Source organism: Nelumbo nucifera, chromosome 3 (assembly GCF_055504915.1).
Source record: "Nelumbo nucifera cultivar China Antique chromosome 3, China Antique-T2T, whole genome shotgun sequence".
Taxonomy (NCBI): domain Eukaryota; kingdom Viridiplantae; phylum Streptophyta; class Magnoliopsida; order Proteales; family Nelumbonaceae; genus Nelumbo; species Nelumbo nucifera.
Genome location: NC_142651.1, coordinates 95,904,788 through 95,910,773, shown reverse-complemented (window position 1 = coordinate 95,910,773; position 5,986 = coordinate 95,904,788). Strand labels below are relative to the sequence as shown.

Below are 5,986 nucleotides of genomic sequence, written 5' to 3'. Positions count from 1 at the left end.
AAGAAAATGGACTTCTGTGTTGTATGTTGGGAAGGACATCTCTAAGGAGAGAAGCTGTAGAACCTTTACCTGAAGTAGAGAGATACCTTCATCATTAACACCAAAATCAAATGGCTGGACTCAATGATGCCCAACCCAGAAAGTTGAAGGAATACTTCACTCCAACACAATACAACCCTTCATCCTGCATTCAGTTACCTGATACTCAGGCCATACATTATGAAATCAAGTCTAGTATAACCCAGATGCTTCCATCCTTCTATGGGAACCCAAGTGAGGACCCATACAAGCACATAGATGAGTTCCTGGAAATATGTTCAAATGTAAGGATTCAGAATTTCAATGATGATGCCCTTAGGTTGACTCTTTTCCCCTTCTCCTTGAAGGATAAGTCCAAGCATTGGTTAGGAACTATAGGGAGACCCCTTAGGACTTGGGAAGAAATGCAACAAGAATTCCTTAGGAGGTTCTATCCTATAGGTAGAACCAATACCATGAAGAGAGCTATCACGGGATTCACCCAAACACCGGGTGAACAAATTCATGAGGCTTGAGAGAGGATGAAAGAGTTAATGAGAAAATGCCCACACCATGGCCTGTCCTAGTGGAAAATTGTCCAAGCCTTCTATGAAGGCCTGACAGATCAATATAGGCAGATGGTAGATGCATCATGTGGGGGGCATTTATGAGCAAGAGCGAGGGTGAAGCTTATAATCTTTTCAAAACCCTGAGTGAGAATTCTATCAATAATGTGTATTTATATTCATGAATGGTCGGTGGGACCCTCAAAGAGGGCAAGGCTCTATGAGGTCAAAAATAATATAGAGCCCAAGACAAAAATTGATTTGAATGCCATTTCTAGAAAGTTGGATAGGGTAGACCTTCTAGCCCAGAAACTCGACCAGTTTTTCAGTCTTAAGCAATAATCGGGCCCATCTACCTCTTATCTCAAAGTATGTTCCATTTGTGCCAACCCGACCCACCAAGTTTATGACTGTCCTACTATGGCCCAATTTCCACCTTTTATCAAAGAACAAATCTAGACAGCCCAAAGTTTCTCAAGGCCCACTAACGATTCATATTTTAATACTTATAACCTTGGGTGGAGAAACCATCCTAACTTTTCTTGGAGGACACATCAACCCAATGTACAGTCCCATCAACATCCGTCCAACTCCATGGCCCAATAGTTTTAGAGGCCAGTTGTACAAAAAGAGTTCTAGCAGGTGTACCCATTGAAAGAATGGTAGGATCCATCTAATGGACACCATAAAGGTTGCGGAATGGGTGGGGTGAATTTCAAAAATTTCCTACCTTCTCCCAACTGGGAATCATATTCCCTAGATTTAGAATACAATATTCAAGGATCCTACTTGAACCATAATCAAACCAGATCTGAACCAAAAGATAAATGGGAGGACTATACCTGATCCGGAGAAGCAGTATCTCCCAAATTTGGTGTTCACGCCCAAAGAATGCACCAAGATCCGTTCCTGCTGAAGATGACACAGCTGTGGATAGAACAGAACCAGCAGGGTGTGTCCTACACACTGGATCCTTCGCAAGAACCCTCTAGAAGCACTAAACACTGAGTCTTTTTCAGTCTTTCTTGCAAGACTGATGTCAAGAACAGATTTCTTGACTTCCTATTTTTGCAAAGATCGAATCTTGCAAAGGTAGATGGCGGCGGCAAGAGGATAACTTCAAGGGCGAAAAGGCTGAACTGCTTTTCTTCTCTCTCTGGAGTATGAATGAGATCTAATCTCAATTCGCAGGGAGATTTCTCTTCACCAAAACCGTAGTTCGAATTCTAATGTATTTCCTCTTGTTTTTCTCCTCTTTTCTTCTTGATTAAGAAACCTCCTAATCAGGAGTTATCCCAATCCAAATCTATATTTGGATAGGGGATTATCTTAATCCTATCTGCAGATTAAGTTAGTTTACTCCTGATCTTATCAGGAGGTTACCAGATTCAAATCTAATATGAATTTGGTCTCCTGGAGTGGATAAGGTTAAAGGCCCAATCCTTTTACTAACATTAATCTCAGATTCGCCCCATAGATGGGTGATCATATCAGCCCAACTCGAAATGGGCTTTTGGCCCATTAGATGTTCAGTGTTTAACTAGTTTCCAATCTGCTGCCCAGTTGGGCTTCTTTGTATGGCGTGGGACCCAAGCATTGATCTACACACCAGCCACATGGGTTCGACCCAGCCTTTAATACAAGGCCCAGCCGAATTCACTGAAAGACTCAGTAAACCCCCTAAGCCCATCATATGGATCCTATGGGCCCAACACTTACATTAAGTGGTCCCTGGGCCAAGCCATCTTATAAAAACCCAGGGACTGTGGGCAGGTGCAAGATTAGCCCATCAGGTACTATCCTAAATGGTTTTACACTTAACCTCTCAGCCCTTAATGATCAAGCACTGCCCGACAAGAGAGGACCTCTCCCTCGGCTACAAGGAACAGTGCCGCACTCTCCACTCACATGGATCCCGGGAATTAAAACCATTTGCAAACAATTTGAAACCGTACATATATATATATATAAATATATTAATTTTGCAAAACAAAATTCCAACGATTGAAATCAACTGCCGGCAGTTTGGTTTCCATCAGGGAGAGTGCATTCCCGATCATTACCCTTTGTCCGACAAAGGGACTGATCCTGTCACTATGATCACCCACTTAGATGAATTCTCAGACTGTTCCAACATACCCAGGTTTTGATCCCCATCTAAGGATCTCACTGATTGGCATATCAAAGACAGCCCGATCTGACACCTAGTGAAATGTCATAATCGAGTCTAGGGGTCAGGTGTAACTTTCCAATTTTGCCCATCTGTCTCCAAGGTCCAGGGCAACACTGGAAATCTGGTCCGGTTCAAGGATTCAAGTAATCCCATACTGCATGTGCCTCGGGTCTTACCCTGGTGGCTGAGACAGGCCATCCCAACACTTGGTGGCACACCAGTATCAGTCTTGGCAGGATAAATCTCCCCAGACTTATCCAACGGCTGTGAATATTGAAAACTAACACGAGTCTCTGTAAGTGTCCAGTTTTAGGGTCTTACACAGAATTAAACCAAACAACATGAATCAAACGTGCACTTTATTTATTTTCACTAAATAACAAAAGTACATCAAATCGGATTGAAGCTAAGGGCATACAAGACTGTCTAACACCCTAAGAGTCAACCGACCTAACCATATCAGGGCTACCTGCAACTTGTTCAATCCCGATCAATAGATGATCAAATTATGCAACTACAACAGTTGATCCTAAATCAACAACAATCCATTGCTAGGTTAGAAATCCAAATAGGACAGATAGTTGAAGCTAATGCAAGGAGGGCAGTAGGGCAACTACCAAGTCAACCAGTTTCGAATCCTAAAAATCAGCCACCAAGTTTTCCTCCACAACAAATTCAACCACCTCCTAAGAATCCCGAATTCAAAAATGCTAAAGCTATTACAACTTTAAGGAGTGGGAGAATCTTAGAGGACCCGTGTGAGAGAGTTAGTGAAAAGGAAGACCTTAAGTTGGGAGAGAAGAAGGAAAGGAAAGTTTAGAAAAAGAGGCCATAGCGAACCAACTTGTAGTCACCTTTTCAACTACACTCATAGTCGGGCCGGTGTGAAAGAAGAAAGAGACCCGCAACAAGGAGATCCGGGAAGTCCATATTAACTTCCCTCTCCTCGATGCGATCCAACATATCCCAGCCTATGCCATGTTCTTGAAAGTGCTATGTTGTCAAATGATGGAGCCATGATTGGCCCCACAAAAAATGATGCTCTCGGTAGATGTTAGTGTAGCTCTTCTAAACCAACTTTCCCAAAAACTGATAGATCCTGATGCTCCTCTCATAAGCTGTGTCATCTCTAGAATCACCTTCAATCGGGCCTTATTGGATCTAGGGGTCGGTATAAATATGCTTCTATCCATTCATGATAGGTTCAGGATCGGCGAGTTAGAACTTACCCTGGTAATCGAGGACGTCATTGTTAGGCTAGAGGGTTATCACTTCTTAATGGATTTCATCATCCCAGACATGACCCTAACTGAGGAACTGAACCACATCCCTATAATCTTAAGATGTCTGTTTCTAGCAACGGCTGATACAAATATCAACTATAAATCGGGAGAAATGGGCATTTCATTAGGGGAGCAGAAAGTTCGGTTAAACATTTTTAGTGCCTCTAAGTATCCAAACCTAGGGGAAGATGAGTGTAAGGTGGATATAGTTGATGATATTTTAGATGTCCAATATGGTTAGCCCAATCTGAACCCTGTCTGTCGGAAGATGAAAATGAGTCGGGGAGTATAGATGGGAACACAGTGCGTAAGTGTGTCTGACTGAAGACATTAAACTTAGCGCTAGTTGGGAGGCAACCCAACGTAAATTTTAGTTACTTTTAGGATTGGAGTTTTTGTTTCATGATTCGAGACCAGGTGGAAAACCTTGAACCCCTCAAGAAAACCCTATTCATTGTTCCCTTTGGCCCAAATCCTTGTTTTGCATCATTCTAGCCATGCCATTAGGGACAATGGCATTTAAGTTGGGGGGTGAGGAAAAAAAGAAAAAAAAAATTGATGAGCTAAGCCTTTAAAAATGTAGAATTAAAATTTCACTGGAAAATTTAAAATTTCTTTCCATAAAAAGAGATTCCGAAACAGAAAAAGTTGCAGAAACTGATAAAAGAATATTGAATTTTCTAGAAATTGGTAGCAAGTGATAGGAGTAAAAATTGGACTTATTTGAATATTGTCGAAACCATTTAGAAATTGGAAAATACTCCCAAGTTTGCCCCTGCCAAGATAAGAAGAGAAAGATGGAGAAATTAGACAAAAATTCTTCAAATTGTTAGAAGTATTAAACTATCCTGAACAGTGTTGCAAAAAAAAAAAAGAATAAAAGGGCAATTGACACCCTAGACTTAGTAACCGGATCTCTTCACCTAAGTCAACTGTCGAGATTTGCATCAAATGTAAAAAGGAATGCCAAAGACACTTATCTAACAGTTAGTAACCGAGTCTCTTCACCTAAGGCAAGTATCAAGATTCGCGTCAAACGGTGGAAGGTAACAATAGAAATAAGTGTGAAAATCAAGTTCAGGGGTAGAAATCCATTGTCAAAAAATGATAAAAAGAATACATGTCTGATTTTAAAAATCAATCTCAGCTTATCAAGACAGTCAGCAAATGGAAGTGTATATTTGATTTTTAAGCCAAGCTTTTGTAATATTCAAAGTAAGATAATTTTACCACTAGAGCTCAATATCAATCTATATAGAGTTCGAGAATGTTGGAATCAGGATGCTTGACTAATTCTGTTAAGGAGGATCTTGAGATGGGAAAGATCTCTATGATCAATGTAATTTTAAGGCTGCATTGCTAAGGGACTAGCAATGTTTTAAGTTGGGGGGTGTGATAACTCTACATTTTAATGCCTTAAGGGCATCAATTCAGGGGTATTTTAGGCCTTAGATTAGTCAAATTGTATCATTTTCCCAGTTAAATTCAATGCCGCAACCTTTGAGGGTCTCTGTGCAAATTCTGTGCAAAGCTAGGAAGTTTTCATAGCTGAAATGCAGCTTTTGGGAAGTTTGGCACCCAGTTTGGCACCCCTACTATTGTATTAGCATGCTCCCCACGCCTTATCAAACCCTAGGGCGCCTTTTAAACCATTCTTTTCACTCTTAACAAAACCTAGCCGCCCCTAACTGCTAAATCCTCACCTTCCATCCCTTCTAATCTCCACCATCCATTCTAGGGCACTCTCTTTTTAGCATTCTAACCCTAGGAGTCACCTAACTTCTAATCTTCACCATTCAACCTTTAGCCATTAAATCTCTGCCTTACATAATATTGGGTGCCTTCTCCTTTTGTTCTCAGCCTTAGGATAACCCTAGAACCATCCTAACCCTTCATTCTAAATCCTAGGGCACCCATATTTTTGCTAAAACCCAGTTGTCGCCCCC

General features: G+C 41.1%; 1 non-coding gene across 1 annotated transcript; it reads right to left on the bottom strand.

The window, feature by feature from the left end:
- Window positions 1-489: 489 nt before the first annotated feature.
- Window positions 490-598, bottom strand: LOC148801749 (small nucleolar RNA R71). The gene has a single exon (XR_016084897.1). It is a non-coding gene; the product is annotated as a small nucleolar RNA R71 (small nucleolar RNA).
- Between the last annotated feature and the right edge of the window lie 5,388 nt (window positions 599-5,986).